At 38.8% G+C, this 19,859-nt stretch overlaps 1 protein-coding gene across 6 annotated transcripts in view; it reads right to left on the reverse strand.

The window, feature by feature from the left end:
* Positions 1-19,859, reverse strand: part of LOC126915950 (uncharacterized) — a 196,747-nt gene that overhangs the window by 138,953 nt on the left and 37,935 nt on the right. For 5 of the 6 annotated variants that reach the window (XM_050721223.1, XM_050721185.1, XM_050721194.1 and 2 more), the window contains exon 2: positions 18,811-18,995. The gene's annotated coding sequence lies outside the window, so the exon portion shown is untranslated. Of the gene's footprint in view, positions 1-14,820; positions 14,840-18,810; positions 18,996-19,859 lie in introns of those variants that run through there. The other variant, XM_050721233.1, reaches the window with a different exon arrangement.

Here is a 19,859-nt window from a genome sequence, read left to right on the forward strand (position 1 = left end):
GAAATCACGTATCGGCAATGAGACCTCTTACATATTCTATTCAAACTACACATGCTTTTTGACGTTAGAAGAATATAATTGCGTCGAAAAATAACCCTGTTCGGAATTTTGAGTAGCCGTCCGTTTATGGCACGGACAGGCCCCATCTCTTCTTTAAGAAATTCCGAATTACACGCCCTCCCCGAGCTGGAAACCTAATGACTCCGAGTTCAGGTGAAAAACCCCGGGAAAGGACCAGCCGGAAGGGCACGACAGACAGACGAAACCCAACGACTGGTAAGGAGAATCGGCAACGTAGAAGGACAGTTCGTCGTCAGACATCGTACCGTACGGGTGAAATACTTCACACTCTCAACAAGATCTTACCACAGCTGTGCATCACGTCACACGTTACGTTTATACAACTAGTTCAACACAGTGCTGGATTACTATAACACGCGATATATTAAACCTCCTCTACCTTGAGCGTTAATTCATTCGAGATACGCGATATCGACCGATCGGTTTGACCTGACCGGTTGCTCTTTAGTCGATAATTCGTAACAAATCGAAAGAACATCCACCAGACCGTACGTTACCATAATATTTTATATCTCATCGTTGTGTTTTATTCTTTCTATAGGAGGTGTAGTATAGTTATGGCGATAGTGCTACTGCTGGTGTAGAGGCCGAGATAGGGTCTGCTGCGAGTGTAGACGTCGCTGCTGGGGTACTTCTGCATTTTCTTCTCATTTTCGTATCGCGGAAAGAAAAATCGGACTACGGTCGCCGGGATTTGAACCCTGGGACCCCAACGTCCGACGCTAATTGCTGTCGAGTGCCGCTACATATACATATTTTGTAATCTCTTTACAGTAATTCATAATTTCGATCCTACATAATGTTTCTTGGAAATTCCGGTAATTTAAAATTCGTTGCATAGAAGAAAACCCGATAACGGACTGTCGTGTCATAAAATAGCAGCGTGTGGTCCTCGAGTAACAGCGTATAACAACACGCTATATGTATATTGTCAAGCATACACGATGTTTGCGTAAGCATAATGCGATACGCATTAAATCGAAATACGGAACTCATTGCGGTGGTCAGACAGGACGGTTTAAGTAAGGCCGCTTTGTACCGCGACATGTCGGCTTCCTTGGCTTCCGCATCGTTGCGATAGCTCTTCGCTGTCTCGTAACCAGGATAGGTTTTATCGCAGCCGCGTATAGCAGAGCCGTTCTCGCCAAGAGGAGAACTTTCTCTGCCGGTCGTTTAAAAAGAATAACGCCGTGCGTAAACTTTCATTGCCGCTCGAGTTTAATAAAGTCTGCGAGCCAAACCAGGCAGCCCGTGCGTTTCAATTACTCGCGAATTGCTCGAGACTCGTCCGACCAAACGGTTCTCGATACATACACAGGCAAAAACGAGGGGACCACTTTAAACGAATTCGGGCAATTAATGGCTCGACGGTGCAAAGAAAAGAACAACCGTTGGATTTGTCCGACCGTGCGGTTCTGTCGTCTGAAATCTGAAAGGGATTGAAAAAAGAATTTGTACGCAACGTTACTTTCCAAGAAAGCGTCCTTTTATCAGGTCCGTGTTTCGTCCTATTAAATAGTCCGAAAAGTTTCTTTCGTTTTATAAGGAAATAATAGACGCACAATGTGTTTTGTTTTATATTGGTTTATCGAATTATGCACGAACATAATAGAAATAGAACGAAATGGATCACACCTAATTCAATAAAATAATATAAAATAGAAATTGTTGTTCGTCTATTATCACCTTATGAAACGAAGGAAACTTTTCGGACGACCTAATAGTAGCATCAAAATGTTGTCGCCGTATGAAAGTAACCAAAGTAATGAGAGTCAGAATAATATGAAACTTAATATACTTGGTGTTGAGTAATTATCATATAAACGCTATAATAAGTACAACGGCGCAGAGATGCTTCTTGCAGCCGCTGTATTCCTTTTCTGTTTCTGGAATGATCGTTATATACGGAAAATTGCGAAAAAGGCTCTCAAACTTCGGCATATGGTATTCATCGAGAGAGGCAAAAATTTGTTGGTTAAAATCTAAAGGACGTCTTGCGATGTTACGATCAGATATCATAGATTGTATGGGGAACCACGAACTTTTCATTTCTATCGCTGTAAATAGACACAAGGTGTAATTACAGAGACAGAATAGGATAAACCTGCGGATCGTAGTTCAAAAAGAAAGCCGAAAAAATTGGAGAATCTTCGAAAATAGCGAAAGAATCGACAGACGTAAGCGTAGATATAACCGACGGTGTTGGAAAGGACTGGGATTGTCTGACCAAATTACTAGACAATCAAAATTCAACGGACAAAGCGAAACGTCAATAGAATTACTTAAACACGATCAAAGTTAGTCCAATCAGGTAGAATGCAGTTGGAACACCTCGATTGAACACAATCGCTTCTACTTGATTGGAATACGCAACAAATTATCGAATACGCTATTGTAGCGATAGGAAGCTTCATCGATTATTACACTTGTTTACATATTACGACAAACCATTATCTGACACGTTCGAACAATACGAAGATTTATCAAATAACGACGAGCGAAACAAATCTTTAACGAATCGAACGGAACATGATCGAAACAACGTTAAACCGAGTATTCTCTTGAGCAAAAATATTTATAATTACAAAATTCAAAATAAGTATAACAATACTGAAGATAAATCAGTTTTAATTACGCTCGTTCGCAAATGAAAATAACTTACAATTAATAGAATTCCGAAGAAGTACAACGACGTGTAAACAATTGAATGCTAGAGGAAGAACGGAATTAAACATTGTCAATGGCAGATTTACAAATGCAATGCACGCTACCTGCATAAATTATTTTCAGAAGAGATAGAACGAGATGTGAAAAATGAAGGAAGCTCTAAATAAAAAATGTATTACGCCTAAGAGGGTGATACGGTTTGTGCGACTTTCTCACTTTGCGGGTTAAAAGATGATGGTTAGAGGACGATTAAAAATAAGCAACAAAGACTACGATTCACTTGCGACGCTTTACCAGAATCTGGATATCTACAGGAATCCTATCGTGTCCACTACGGTCTAACAAACTTCTACACGCCCTTAAATGGGTTCCATCGTGATCGTTGTTAAAGTTTCGCCATCGTCTCGGATGGTACAGCCCGGCTCAGATGCTTTCAAACGTATCTACGACGTTTGACGATCTTCTCTGAAATTCCATCGCAGACTTGTTCGTCACAACCAGACGACTAGCTTCTACCCGCATCCTCGGTCAATTCACTAAGCGTTACAGGGTGGCAAAATTTGTTATATTAACGAGATTTGCGATATTACGCGCTGTACAGATCTGCATAGAAATCGTCTGGCAGAAATGCAATGTATTGCTGTTGAATGACACGTAGTTTTACATCGAATAACGTTCAATTATCGCATGTATATTTATCTATCATTTAATTATCATTTATGACGTATATTTATCAAGTAATTATTATCTGTCGATTATCTACTCTCGTCCAGTTCGGAATTAAACGTGTTCGAGCACCTGCGCTTGATCAATTTTCAAACTGCATTTTCTCGAAAACAAAGTATCGTATGAAAGAGATGTTGTTCTTATTGTTTCACGAGGAATACGATACGTGTGAGTGATATAGTACGATCGTAAAATAAGTTCACAATTCTCGACGACAGCAACGAGTAACTAGATACCGAGTATTGGTAGTCGTAAGGAGCTAGAGTCTCGTTCGACGCCGTATAATATTAATTCAGAACCAGTCCTTCCTTTACAGTACATTTAAAAAACTACAAGCCATAGATAATTAATTTCTAAATATTCTAAACGATCCAATTTTATAATTCATCGTCGAATCGCTAACGACTGTCCGTACCTGTATCGTCTCAGAGCATTTCCTTCCATCCAATTCTGTGCAATAGTTGAACCAGAGGTAACGTTCATTTAAAATTATTCGTCATTCGACAGGCATTTAGAACACGCTTGCAATTTAGTTTACGTCTCGCCTTAGACAGGTTTGAAACAGTTATTTGTAAGGAACGAGTCACTTCACTGATCTTTCCTTTCTCATCGTGATTTATAGAAACACAGTCTGCATTCCCGCCGACTGAAATCATATCTGCTCTGAATCGCATTACCGTTAACGATGCCCCAATGGTGTCTGGCTTCTTGCCCGCGTGATTCGAACGCGAAACAACTCGTTTTTCCTCTGCCAATTGCCGTGCGATTAATTAAGCCGTTTCTTGTCCGAAAGTCCAAGATATCGACGATCTAAACGAGTTTCCAGCCATTACTCTGACTCTGCGCTCAACCGCGATATCCGATACCAGCGAACGCATAATTAAATACAGCGAAAAATATTCGACAACAAGTGAATATCAGGAGAGGAAAAATGGGGAGGAAATTTTGTACAAACTGCATACGCGGCTCCATTTTTTCTTCCAATGGAAATATGATAGAAGAGGCGTATTCGTTGAAAAATTAATCCCCGGAATCTTAATAGAAATATCAAATCAAGCTAACGAATGGATGCATTATCTCGAATACCACATCGACAAATTGATCGTTATGGAACTTTATGTCAATCGATCGTTGGTAATTGCGTTTGAACAACATACATTTATTTCACGACAAGTAACGATCTTTCAAAATGATTTATTATAACAGCGATACGTAATTAATACTTCTGAAGATTGATTTTTTCTCGATAAATGTATTTTCCCAGGTAAATTTCCATGATTTGAAATTGTGGCTTACTTAAGCGTTTGTTATTTATTTCCTTGAAGCGAAGCAACGAAAATTTCTACGTTATATCACCATGGAACACCGTACGACGTCTGTTTACGTTGCACACACCTTACAAACGACGAATTCCATGCGTCGCGCAGGAAAATAAATCGTCAAGGTATTTGCTTCTTGCGTCAGCCATGCATTTTCACCGCGATCACACAGAAGGAAGTACACAAACCATTATACCTTCGACGACGGAACAATAAACCCACCTGGTTGCATTCACTGTCACATAGCGACCTTACATAATTGTTTCGTAACTTCGCGCAATCAGGTTAACGTTAAACGGCACCCTAGTTGAAATAGGATATTGTCTGGTCACGCATCGACCATTCCAATAGAATTTTACAATTCGCGTAATCGCTGTATTTGGTTCGCTGTATTCGGTGTCAATTGAGAAACAAATTAACAGAAATTTTAATAAACGAAGAATAATTTTCACAAGATGATCATATATATCGACACAGTTCTACAGCAAAGAGTTTAAATTTTGAAAAATTTACAACATTATCTGTAAATTATTACGCAATGCTTGAACTTAACGTGATAACACAAACGCCTATAGCTTCACGTATGAGCGTTTTAAAATGGAGGAAGATCGAAAAATCGAACGCGGGAGCTAAATTTTTCGAAATTTAAATTTCGCGCTAACAAATTTAAATAATCCAGATTTTGAAATCTCGCATTACGGGAATTCAAATCTTTCGAGCTAAAAACTTTTCTCCAGAGTTAAAACTTCGAAATTCTTTCGCAATAACGTTCCGCCACTCGGAAGGAAACAACGTGCAAGAAGCAGAAAGCCAATTAGCGGGGTAAAAATTCGTTCGTGTCAAAAGGCAACGACCGCGGCCCAGAAAAATTTCAAACTCTATCTTTCTTTTTTTTTTTCGTTCGTTGTCTAGCTTGCTATTCCCCTCGTTCGTCACTTTGGTGGCTCCGCTCTCGAGGTTAATTACGCGAAATGAAATTCGTTCCACGGTGTTTTCGTAAACACCCTCCAATTTGGGTTAACATTTTTGCGACGTCTCGCGTTCCGAAACAAAGCCGTTGCGACGAAATTATTCCACCGGTGTGTGAGTGGGAAGCCGGTTAACGCGATCTCTGGTTTCCATTGAAAATATACCGGGTGACCCGAATTCCCTCTACATTCCTCTTGGAATGTTCCGGTTTCTGTCGCGAGCGGAAAATCCGCGCGCTTATCTCGCGTATCGCGGATAATCGACGTTGCAAAATCGCGAAACGCCTCGAGATCGAGCGTGCAATTTTTGCTTCGCTTCGTATGCATTTAGAACAAAGGGACACGTGCATCCGGTTGACAGGCATTAGAAAGCATTACCGTTCGAGGTATCGAGACGGTTGCACTGCCCCTGTAATTAGGCCTCGAATTCACGCGTTTCCACGATATCATTGGGCGACGTAGAAAAAGATAGTCAGACGGTGAACGTTCCTCTACGCTCTAGACACATGGTGAGTTTTGTTACGATATTTCCCTTATTCCTTGATACGTGTCTGTATTGGTGAAACGCGTTGTTATAAGTAGATCGTAAAATACGTTATGGGATTACGGGACGCTTGTGTATCAAGAGCAATTTAATTATTTCGAACTTTAAACTTTCACGACTGTCCGATGAGACATTTGCGGTTATTCGGGTTTCAATCGTGTTATCAGCGCGTTGCGCTTGGCTCCAATGTTTCCTAAACATAGTGGATTCTAACTTATCAAAGATTTATCGAACCGGGGTGGTCGCGGAAAGTTGGAAGAAAGCGCGACGTATTAATAATACGATCGAAACCTAGAGAATCGCAGTTATATTAATTTAATTATCGTTTGTTATTTTTGTTAGCAGTTGTTCATTGGTGGTCCGCAAAAGGGGGATTGCATTTTGCTGAACGAATTTCTTTGTCACTTAAATTCGTTTCATTGTTAAATAGTAGTTTGTTGAAAATTTTGCGGAAACTTTGAATATTAACGTAGCTACGCCTCTCCTTTCATCGGTTGTTCCTTTATACAAATAATGGTCGTTGAACGTACTGGGACGTTCGTTACAAAAATTTGTCCAATATTACGTTTTATAAAGTCTTTTACGATGTGATAAACCGGTGAACAGACAAATAGTACATTCTTATGGTTCGGGCAATTTATTCAACAAAAAAATGGAATCTTCGTTATAGCAGAATTCCGTTTATATGAAATTATTGGAGGATCGTACGATTGAAGTTGAATGTTTAATCGACAAAACACTTAATCAAGCGCTAACTTAAATTTCCTTCAAATAGATGGCCTTTCTATGCACTAAACAGATATATAACTAACAATCAATAATAAATAATATCATTAAATAAAATGTCACAAATTTATCCTACATTTACATAGCACAATCACACAGAAAATAAGTAAAATTCCGTTCGAACAAATTTCACTGTACGCGCTAAACAACATCAACAAACAAGTAAACACGTAATTACCTTCCAATAAAGAGAACCGCTAATTTAGCCATAATGCTGCAAAATTCCACAGTCTTTCATTCCATCGTTACCATGTAAACGCAACGAGGAGAACATGATCGAAATGTTCGATCAACTCATAATATCAATATATCTAAATATATAACGTATATATATAATTTTTTTATGATTTATGTATACGCACTCTTCAGACGTTTCACTTATCGGAAAGACCAGTTTGTCCCAATACGCTTTAATCCACTTTAACCATAATGTAACTATTGAGATGTGTGTAATTTTGTGTGCTACACTAGATTAGCCGCGTAATAGTGACACACATAGTATGGGAATATGTGCGTGCACAGAGTCTCGTAAAACGGATGAACGCAACTGCGTTGGTAGCGTGGTATAGAAGATGGTGAGACAAAGAGAGTGCTGAGACATGTGCAAATGCAATCGACGAATATCTTGTAAATCACATATTAAATAAATCTAAAACTATTTTGATATCAATCCCAAATGCAATCTAAATGTTCTTACATATTTATTTCGACGATTAAAATCCACAATTCTCAACAGTAGCATGACGCAGAAACGACATAAAAAGAAGGACGAAAAGAGGGAGAAGAGAGAAATTATCGTACACCGTTTACGTGACAGGGGCGAAGAAAGGAGCGAGCGTGGCTCGTCAGCGAGCATTAGAAGGTATTAGCGATTGAATATATCGCTGTGGTTCGTAACGTAGATAGGCGCAATTAAACGTGGCAGTCGGCATATACGCGGAACAGCGTGCACGGTACGCGCGTCGATCGCGGAGCAATTATCGCACGGCACTCGTTGTTTCTACAATCGACGCAACGACACCTTCATCGTCCGGCCGCGTCGCTGGAAATTTTTATTCTGACCACAGAGTCGGGCCGTGAATTTTTAAACGGTCCACGCTTGCACGTCGATTCGGCCGCCTCACCGTGTCCAGAATAAATTTGAATTTATTCCGACAGCATTCGATCGGTTACGTATCGCACTGATAAAATGCGTCCGACGGTGCGGCGGGTTAAATGACTTTTAAACATCATTGTTAATTATCGCGTTATTTATCAAATGAGCCGCAAGCTTTGGCTCCTGGTAAATATTTCGAATTTCGATACGAAACGCGAAGAAAAACTTAATGATAATGAGAATTTAATTACCGCATGTTTATCATACGCAACGTAAAATAATACCTGTTTTAATATTCGCAGGAAAATAATATTCGGTGGTAATTATTGGATACTTTGTTGTTGAATATTGAAAATTTCCTTGTTTCTATGCTGATGTTACGATATTGACAGATTTGGTACGAGGGCAACGAGTTCACAGAATTATGAAATTATGAAAAAACGTTCTACTCATTTTTTAATAGCAAGGGATACTTTGCGAGACACCCTGAAGGATATTATATCTGTTGAGAATTTTGGATCTTAATTGCCGAAATAATGGTATAGGAACAATGAATTTACGCTTAGAATTCATATTAAAATAGTTTTAGACTTATTTAATAAACGATTTCCAGGATCTTCGTCGATACACACTTGCACGCGTCTCGCCTTCTTCCATACCAAACTGTTAACTGAAAACAGTTTACATTCCTTTGTTTCCGAAACGCCGTGTACACGCATACTTCCATACACTCATATTCACATACATGTATCACTACTACGCGGTCAATCTAGTCAAGCACACAAAATTATACATATCTCAATAACATCGTAAGAGGAAGACGATTTGTTCACTGCTAAATAGTTGAATCGTCGATAATTTCATACTTCGAGTTTTTCGTTTCAAATTTTGTTTCCTGAGAAATGTATTTTTACGTGTCGCTCTTTCAGCAAAGCGACGCGACGCAATGATATTGAAAGTACGAATTAAAATCGACGATACCATTAATCGATTAATCGACCGGCAGCCTGAATAAACGTAGAAGTCGCTATAACTGTGATTACTTTTGAAAAGACTTCGACGTAACATCGTTTGAATAATCTGACCATAGTCGAGCATGAATTTTTAAGCGATCAACACGCCGACGTGAAATCGATTATCACGAAAATCGACTGGAATTTATCGTGGAACTTTGCGATTGACTTTCCCGTGCAAAAATAAAATGGTCAGTTTTTTAATTACTTCGTCCATTGTATTATTTAACATGTTTGAGAAGCATTCGGTACAGTTGCTTCTTTTTCGTTCGCGATGATTTTGCTCAAAATTTCAATTTATAACGGATCGGTGAATTTTACAGCATTTTTAAAAGGTTCTTTGAATATTCAAACGAATCGCCACTTCCGTCCAAAAAACGTTGACAAAAGCTACTTTATACGCTCGACAAAAAATGTTCAACTCGCTCGGTGGGGTGTTTTCTTTCACGAAAATAATCGTCAATTTTCGAACTTTATTTTTCACCTAAAGCATTTTCACCCGAATGGATCGAGTTAAGACGGAAACTTTGTTCACCTTCACCGAGCTGTTCCTTAAATAAAATACCAATCTCGATCACCGCGTGACTACGAATTTCATTATTTATTATCTACACTGTCCTTTATTCGCGTATTAATTAATTCAAAATAAAGAAAAGTATAACTATCTTCTCGTTAAAATTCGATTAAACTTTGGTACCTTTCGATTAAAAGACCACTCTAAACAAATTTTATAAGCTCAGAATATTAAAAAAAAATCATGCTGTGATTGACAATGATAACGATATAATTGTGACTTATTTACTTCCTCACGGTAAAATTTCTCGTAGTCCTCGGAAACCCTTATTCTTCGTACTTCTTCCATCTTCTAGCGCCACTACGATATTTCCTCTTTAACGTTTAGTCGACAAATACGACGAGCTCTTCGCTGACCCTATATATTATACAAGGAAACACAGAAGTTCCGTATCGACTTAAAAGTGAAGGAAAGAGGGTTTCCGTTAGAAATGGACAGCATCTGCGTCCTCGAGTAGATCGCAGAGCGGAGAAATAACGTCCTACATTTAGGAATGGCTCGAAAATTTATGCTCGAACCTCGAGAACCCTTCTGGTGTCGCTTTATTAAAGACGAGTCGCGAGAAACGATAATGGACGTGACGAAGGATAAATCAGAAGGGGCAGAGAAAAGAGTGGAAAGGGACGACCGACGGCGTGGAGAAAATGACAGGATTCGCTGTGCCCGCGAAACAACGTGGAACGCGATATAATGACGGGTTCGATGACAAGCGCGAAACCGCAATGACAATTATTCCGCGACGTTTCGCGGTTTAACGCACGACCTCCGCTTCCTCAGTCGTTTCGACTGGTTCCGTTTCAAACTGTTTGCTGTCGCACTTGCGGTGTCGGAAATGGGACGAGTATCGCGGTAACGAGAATTATAGTATTTGTTGCGCCAGATTGGCTGACATAAGACGGTATGCAAATAAGGATGCCGAGATTACGGGAATTCTGATCCAACTTCGGCGACGTGTTCTGCGATTCGTGAGTAAAATCCTTCACGATTCGTGATTAGCGAAACGTTGATGGGCCGGACAATTTCATATAAATCTTTCCTCGCGTGTTAACCGAGTGCTGTCTTATTTTTTATAATACGAAGTTAATAAAAATAGACCGATCTTGGCGGTTTCGGTTCTTACGAATAGAAATATGATATACGTAATTCATTTGTAAGAGAAATAAAACGACACGTACGAAAGTGAGTAATGTTCAACTAGAGGGATTATCGTATTACGTCGAAGAGATTGACTGACGGTTAACAGAACTTGAATACGTAGAACGTGGATGAAACTTTAATATCCTAACGTTTACTCGACATTTGATACAAACTTAATGAAACTTAGTGTTAGATTTATTGGTTGATAGAATCGTAAGGTTAACCTGGCGAGGAATAAGTTAACGATGACGCAGACAGGACAGTTTATCGTATAAATAATTGGGAGTAATCGAACCAGCACTCGACATTTAATCGAATCAAACATCCAATAATCGATATTTGAACAACTGGCATTCCACTCTATCGAGCAACTTATTTGAACCAATTCAGCCCTACAGATCTACCCATTGCAAACGAGATGCAATATAAATTCACACGTCAAATCGATCACTGTTCGACGAATATCGAAATCAAGTATCTGACAAGAGTAACCGCGATATTGCGATATTAACGAAATGTTCCCAAATAATGGCGATCGATACAACCCTTCGCTTTTTTACGTTTTTACGCAACGAATATGCCGAATCGAAGATTACGGTTGTCGATACGTTGATAATTTGTAAAAAAAGGACGGTGCATTGGTTAGTCAGTTGAGATAAAATTTATGCAATTTTGATGAACGTTCGCCGATTCTGTTTGCTTGGGAACAAATTGCAGGAAAAAACATACATAGTACGCGCGTCGGAGCTTTGTAAATATTTAACAACGGGGGAAACAATCGGAATCGAGATTCAATTTATTACATCGATGCAGGGAAAAGCACGCGATGCAATATGCACAGCGACATAAATACCGGTATTTCGTTGTTAACCGAATTGCGATCTAATTTCAGAATGTTTCACTTCTACGTTAATTATTGTCATACAAATGTCGCGTAAATTATATTTAAATATTATTATACACCGTTCGATCTCTATCGGTTAAGTGTCAAATCGTTTAATTGCGTCGGTAAGCTTTTTTCGCTGAAAGAAAATTACTTTCCACCTTTTCATCTCTGCAATATTATTCTCAACTTATTATCCTTCCACTGGATATTACAACGAGATACGTACTGTGCTATATGGTGAATCGTAAGTCGTTTGCCAATTCAAATATCGAATTTATTTATCTTGCGCATGATCGGATTTCGTATTTAGTATTTTTGATTTAGCATAGTAGCTTTCAATTTTTTAAATAGAAATACCATTGTATTTTATAATTATTAATTTATCTTCCTATTAACCATATAATTCCCCACCGCGTGTCGATAACGTGGCTTAAAAGAAACAATTAATTAGCAAAATTGAACGATTTGAAAATAAATAAAGATTTGTCGATTTGCCATAACAAATTGCTTAAAAATCAAAATGCTTGTGATTCAGACTTGACAAATATTCGACTATCCAGTCCCATAAATAATTCCACAGTTGGACTCCGTGTTATTACAAAACGCGAGATCGAACATGATTTTACGTTCATGATTTAAAGTAAAACTACTCGATCCGCCGGTCACCACGCTACGAAGTCGTGAGCGTTCTCTTAATTTCGTTCGGACCTAGTCCAACGAAGTTGCGGCCGCGAAGAAAACAAAACACGAGATTCGCGACCGCAGTTAAGCTAGAAGTTAACTTCGTTCCCAAGCGGGGGCTGTGTAAATCTGTAACGAAGCTACGAGCGCGAGCCAAGGCCATTAAGACGTCAGAGAACTCTAAAGTCCGTTTCGAGGTATCAAGAGATTGGGTGCAATTTGCACCTAAGGATAATCGCGATACGACGTTCAAGCCGGAAATTAACAATCGTGCTGGATTGTTACTCGAAACTCGACCCAGAAACCTCTGATATTTATGTCCCGTTAAATATTATTCCGGAATTCACGATAAAATGCTAGCTAATTGCTATAATCGTTGACACGTCGCTACGTTCATATCAATTCGAAATCAACACGATATTCGAAATGGTTTCTGCGTCGCGCAGGGAAACCTAACAGGAACTACAAATCTTAATGATAAACTGGGCAACTTAATTAATCACCATATGATTGATTACGTTACTATGATTTCACTTCCACTCGAGATTTCACTCTACGATTACTCCGCGGCTGGCAAGTATCTTGGAATTAGATGACGCATATGCTTTTCAAATCTTTCAAGAGGATAACGTCGGAAAGACTTTCTCCCCTATTCTCGCTTAGAGAAAAGCTCTTAACACGATAGCGAACGCTAATGCAATTCTTGATAGAGTTAGGCGTTCGATAATCAATTTCTGACAATCCAACACTCAATGTACCGTCCGTTCTAAGCTTTCTCTTCCACTACGTTCTTCTTTTCTCTCTCTGACTCTTCTTTCAGATTATGTTACTTGCCATGACGTTTGCTTGCCATTTTCCTATCTAAACTCACACGTACTCTGTCCTTATGGGATGAAGTTATCCCGACAGTTCGCCAACTTTTGTCCGTCTGAGAAAGTAACATAATTCATAAATTCTTGGAAACGGACCCTACCAAACGACGAGTTGCTTCTACTGTGCGTAATCTAATACAACGAATGGCAGAAGCATTTTTCGTACCTTTTTAATTATTGGACTCGAATAATTAATATTTATATGGAGCCTCGTTTAATTACTCGTTAAAATATTATTCGAAAACGTTTATCAACAAGAATATGTAGTATGATAAATGATCTCGCGATTGATATATTATTCACTCAAAAATAATAATTTATCGCAATACACGTGCAAAGATAAATAAACCGTCAGCCATTCAACGTCAAACTTTAGATTCCTGCATCCGATTTAAATAAAATATAATCCATAGAACGAAAATATTTTCTCTTAAAATATCGTAAAACGGAAATCCTCTGCATATTGTAAACGCTGATGTTATTACCAAGATCTTATATTTCACAAAAACCTTCAAACTTTCTGAATCGATACCAAAGAAACTATCGTATAAAGCCAATTTCGAATTCTTTCTTAATTTCGCGGAACCTGTTACATCGAGAATGTGAAACGGGAAAATTTTAACCTCGGGGATAGGCTAAGCGGCGCAATTTGCACTCGGCGATAATCGCAGCGCATTTGCACGTTACCGTGTACCCGATAACGTTAACGAGGTTGTCGCAGGTTCACGCACGTCGTGCCTAAGTAAATTGGCGGGCAAACGTTCGGCAAGCCCCGGCAAACCGGCCAATTCGATTGCGGAACACGTAACGGAGAGTTCGAGGGGATGCGGAATCGATAATCGAGTCGAGCCATGGCATTTCGTTGCACCCTATTCCCGATTTTTTTCTACCTCCGACCACCCCATTCACGATTTTCACCCCCTGAATGAAAATTTAGTTCATCCGCGTAACCGATGTAAATCGCGATACTCGTCGGCTGAACGACGATCGGCAGTATTAAGTTCGGTTAATTTAAAGTTACGTTCGTGATGATATTCCAGGTATTTTCTCTATTAAAGCATCCTTCAATGATTACGCACTGAATAAATGTAAATTGTTACACGACAAACGCGAAAACGATCGTTTCGCGTGACTCGTATCGTACAAAATTTCTTTCGATCGTAATAATCATATTTTTTATCCTGTACGAAGTATAAATTAAATAAAGCGGTTATTACTATTTATGCTTTTATCGTTCCAATCGTAAGTATTGTCAGAAGTCATGAAAAGTAAAACTAACTTGCGATCATCGTTATGGAAAAGTGAAAAATATATCAATTGCACAAGAATGGATTAGAAAGGAGCAAGAATTTCCTTTGTTTCTGCAGGACATGCAATTGCAGTAGCCAATCTTCACATACGTTTTTATCTCATACCCCATTTTGTTATATACACCACTTTCTATGTACATATAATAAAGTTTATACGTACAAAGTTTAGATTTTCTTGCGACCGGCCATCAACCAGTTGCAATTAAATTCCAGCTCGCGTTCGTCTTCTTCCTCTTTTACGTAAATAGAAGGTAACGTTACGACCGTTCCTGTTCGTACTAATCTAACCCGTTCGATATGATTTCGCGTAGGCAGGACACGTTCTATCCGCGAAGAAAGACGATATCAAGACCAGTTGGAATTCAAGTTCTTCCAGCGTGTACGTCGATCCATTTGCCAAGCGTCGGTCAAACAAGGGGCAAAATATTGTCACCGAGTGAAAGTGATCAGACAAGAAGAACAGACACCTTTGCCGGTATCAAATATTCAACTGCGAACAAACAGAAGGCGAGAACGCTTGTAATTAAACGCGATAAATCCCACCAATTCGTTTGTTGCTCAAAATCGTTCGAGTTAAACCGATTAAAGGGCTTGTTTTCGCGTAAACGTCGCGTCGAGCAGAAGAGCTCGAAATGGGATAACGATGGTTCGTAAAACACAACGAACAACATAGAACACGCGGTCGTAGAAGTTAAATTGCGATCGCGCCTAGGGAAAGAGTTCGCGAAATCACATTGACCCAGTTCCTTTCTTTCTCACCCTTTTGTCCGTGGTCGAGCCGCGCATACCGGCCACGCGACTGACGTACGTACGAAACTTGGCCGTGTACACGCGCATAGACGCGTGCACACGTGTATATACACGTAGAATAGGAGAGGTACTATTAGCCGCACAGGTACGTAGCCGCACATTCCTGCGGTTTCAACAACATAACCGGATTACACGGCTTGCATAGGTGAATTAGCAGGCAAATGTTCGGTAAATTCGTTCATTGGCGTCTGGCCTCGTCGATTCGCGCCCCGTATCCTGCTTCCGGTTTATATTCGTCATGATTAGACCGTGAATTTTTATGCATTTACGGGAAATCTAACAATTGGAGAAAGGAAGCTGCATACCAGTAATATACGAAGATACATGAAATATGCAAAGAAGAGCGAAAGAAATTTCTGTCTGGATCCTACGTTTCATTCGATTTTTATATATTCGAAGGAAAGTTTGGAAACGCGAAGCTGCGCAGAATACGCGTCGCACGTGGAAATATTCAAATTAGAGCGAAACGCGTTTCCGCTTGGGTTCTAGCTTTTTGATGCGTTGGCAAAAATGCGAAGTAAACCGGGATCGCTCTCTAGAAAAGTACGATTGTAACTGATCGATGTATTATCACATTTTTCATTTGCTTGTTCAAACTTTTCGCCTCAGCACCCACTCGACGTACACAATTTTTTCGTACTCGTCGCTACTAAAATACGGATATTTACGTAGATTCATATTTTAGCGAACACGACTGAAAAATAGGGCTCGGACAAAGATTTGTTTGGATCAGGTTTTTAAATTGTGAAGGGTACTTGAGAACTTTAGCGGTAAAAATGTGGATTAATTATGCTAACACGAAGCATCTCTGTACAAGGTTTTTCTCAGTATGGGATCTCCACTTCTTCGGTGGAAATGAAAACGGAAATAAAAGCAGTCCGTACGTTCGAGTGTCTTTTATTACAGGGACTTCTCTCGGTTATGGTTCGAGTAAATAAGTATCGGGTTAAGTGAATTTTGTTCGTTCGTTTTCGTGGAGAACGCGTGATTTATTAAAATCGTTTTACGAAGATCAAAATGGCAAACTGTTATCAAAATGGCAAGAAATTGTACACGATAATGTTAACTAGGTTTTAAATTAAATAAAACCTTCACTTCGTATTTTCTTTCTTATTTTATCATGCATATTATGTAACTATAGAACTATATTGTCAATTATTGGTTTGGAAACTAAGCGATCGCGGATTTTGTCATTAGGTGGTAATGCCGAGATCCGCAATCGCTTAGTTGCCAATCCAATAATTGAAATAACAAATAATATTGTAACTCCGGAACGTTTAGTAAAAAGATCTTTTCCAAGGAAATAAAATTCTAAATGAAATAAATACTATTAATACTTGTTGCTACAACTGACAGCTAACTTTTATCATATAGGATTTCATCCGAGCGCATACATATGTGCAAACACGTGCGTTCATTTGTTTCTCAGATTTATTCTTCGAGAACGGGGACACCACCCAATGAAAATTTATCGTGTCGCGTCGCTTTAGCTTGACAAAAGGAACCATCTTCTTTCTTGTTACGCGACGCGCCGGTGTTGTTTCAACGTACACACGCAAGAAACAGTATCAAGGAAGAGTAACTTTATACGTTTGAAATATTCCTACTATTACGGATACTATATGAAATCATAATTTCAACGGAAACTGCATAGCTCCCGAGAGTACCTTTACGTGATAGAAGCAATAACTCGTTGGTGAGGAAAAGCGTAAAAATTTCAATATTTCCGACAACATTTTGGAACAAGTGTTAGATTGTAAACTAGTCTTACAGAAGGAATAAGCGGAACGTGTTTGGCGAGTAACTTGTGACTAACTAAAAATGAAATATTAGAATAAATTAACCGACCTTATATAAGAAAATACAACTTTCTTTCTTCTGGCATTCTTCTGAACGAACCAAACGCGAAATTCAATTTCTCTTGTTATGGATAAAACGTTAAAAATGATTCAAACGTACGAGCGAATTAAATAAAGTTCCAAAACGTAATTACGTTTGTAAATTTCCGTCAAGCTACTTCGAAACGAAACGAAACTCCACGTATTATATATCACCAGGTTTCCAGCGCCCCTTATTAATTTTCCACCTCGTACGGTTCGTATATCAAAATTATCAAATACAGTTCCACTGCCGCAGAAAGTTACTTTCCAGCGAACGGAAATAATTCTCGGTTTATTTCATTACTTGTCGGTTGTCTGCTCAACTGCTTATCGTTTTCGATTATCGAGAAAAACTTATAGTTACAATTACCTACTTATAACTGGTCAATTTAGTCATTCGAGTAATATGAAAATCAAACTAATCGACTCTATCCAGATTGATCGTTTGGTTCCTAAAGAATATATTTCTGTCATAACGAATGAACAATAAAATTAAGATTCTACGCGAAAACGGATGCATTGGATCGTTTATTTAACGTAGAAACATTTGTTTTCAATTTCGTATGCTTTTTATCAAGAAAAGCTTGTCCATAGTTTAGCACGTACAGTGTACGAAAGTTAAATAAAATTAATTGATTTCGTAATTTTTGTATTATTCAACGGTAACTTTACCTTGGACTTTGCTATTTTGATTATTTTGATATCATTTTTTTATATTCTATTCTTCCCATTAAACTTGGTATTTCGAATGAATTATTTCCACGCGATTATTATTATCGAGAACGAATTATTATACGTAATTACATATTCCAATGTATGTTAATACGAACAGACACTGTAACGAAACAGATAGAATCAATTATGTATTATCTGCGACAGTTATTTCTATACAACATTAGTTACGTTAATTCAAAGAATTTATTTCGGTATCCGCGTTATGGCCTATAACCCGGAATTCGTATATAACGCGAAACGTAAAAATAAACTTGCGCGTTATAGGAGGTTCCAGTGTATATTCCGTTTTAAAACTTAAATCCGCTATACGGTGACGGTAAAACTAAAACTTTTTCACGATACGAAACTGACCGGTGTAGCTCGTTCGTCAACCATCCATCATGACTGTACCACGGATTTTTATACATTTATAGGAAATTTGAAAATACGAAATTGTATAGAACATGATAAATAGATAAAGTATCCAGAGTATAGCGTTGTGTATAATACATGATAGATAAAACAATTTTCTGCCGAGAGTTTATCCTTTTAATAATATTCTCAAACATACAGATTTGCATAAAAATCCGCAGTCTAATCACGATAACGAAACTGATAGACGATAAAGAATTCGGTGACGTCACGAAACTGCCATCTTGAAAACTATAACAGCACTTGCAGTACGGTCGTGCATCAAAAGTTCCGGTTGCAAGAGCCATTAAACTTTATCATGCTGTTTGACTCACCGTTTCTTCGAGCTGGCTAAAGGAGTTCCTCCCCCGGCGTTCTCCCCCGCTCCTTTCTTCTTTCTCTCTCTCTCTTTCTCTCAACCGTTTCGCTTGCACAGCATGTAACACATAAGATTGTTTTGCACCTGCGGCACTTGAAACGCCGCTTAAAATTTGTCGACTTCGTGCAACACTTCTTTCAGCTGGAACACACCGAAACGACACACTGAAAACACGGAACGGTTCGAAAAATTCGCTGGCAAACGCTGTTGACACGCGACTGGAAGCTTCGATCGACGCGTACGCGATACCAACGAGCGAACAAAGACGCTCGAGGTCGTAGGATATTCGTGCGACGATTTGGAAACATTTGGACGTTTCGTGTTAGAAAGTAAGGCGCTGACGCAGAAATGTTTCCGAGAACACGCGACGACTGACAACAAGTGATCTAACGCTGTGGAATCGATGATCGAAATGACCTCTAGGGGACGCGCCTGGCTTAACGCGCCGTCAAAATTCAGTTAGAACGCAAGCAGCGCCATGTTTCCTGTAATACGATACACCTATAATATCTTTTGTGTATTTTATACGACTAGTCGTTCGAGAAGTCGTGAGTATGGAGTATTTTTAACGTTACGTATCGTCGTATAGTAGTATAATAATAAGCTGTACGATAACTGTACATAAAAATGTGTATCTCATTTTCACGATATTTTGATGTATTGTATTTTACATGAAAGACGTAAGTAAGACTACGTATATAGAAGAGAACAAATAGAACTCAAGATAATTTTCAAGATATATTTGCAGAATACAAACGAACCTGGATACGTCGGAAAAGAGTGACCAGAAGAAGCTCCGAGATTGAAATATTCAATTATTTATCTCGTGATATAGTATATTTTCCATAAAGAGGTACGGAAGGTTCACAATGGAGTAAAGAAGTAGAGCTTGAAAATAGAAAATCTACAGAATAGAAAATAATTCTTTGAAATAATACTTTGAAAAATTCAATGACCAGAAGAAGGAGCTTCGGTATTCTAGGATTGTGGATACATCACGTATAT

This window comes from Bombus affinis, chromosome 1, assembly GCF_024516045.1.
Source record: "Bombus affinis isolate iyBomAffi1 chromosome 1, iyBomAffi1.2, whole genome shotgun sequence".
NCBI classification, from domain to species: Eukaryota; Metazoa; Arthropoda; class Insecta; order Hymenoptera; family Apidae; genus Bombus; species Bombus affinis.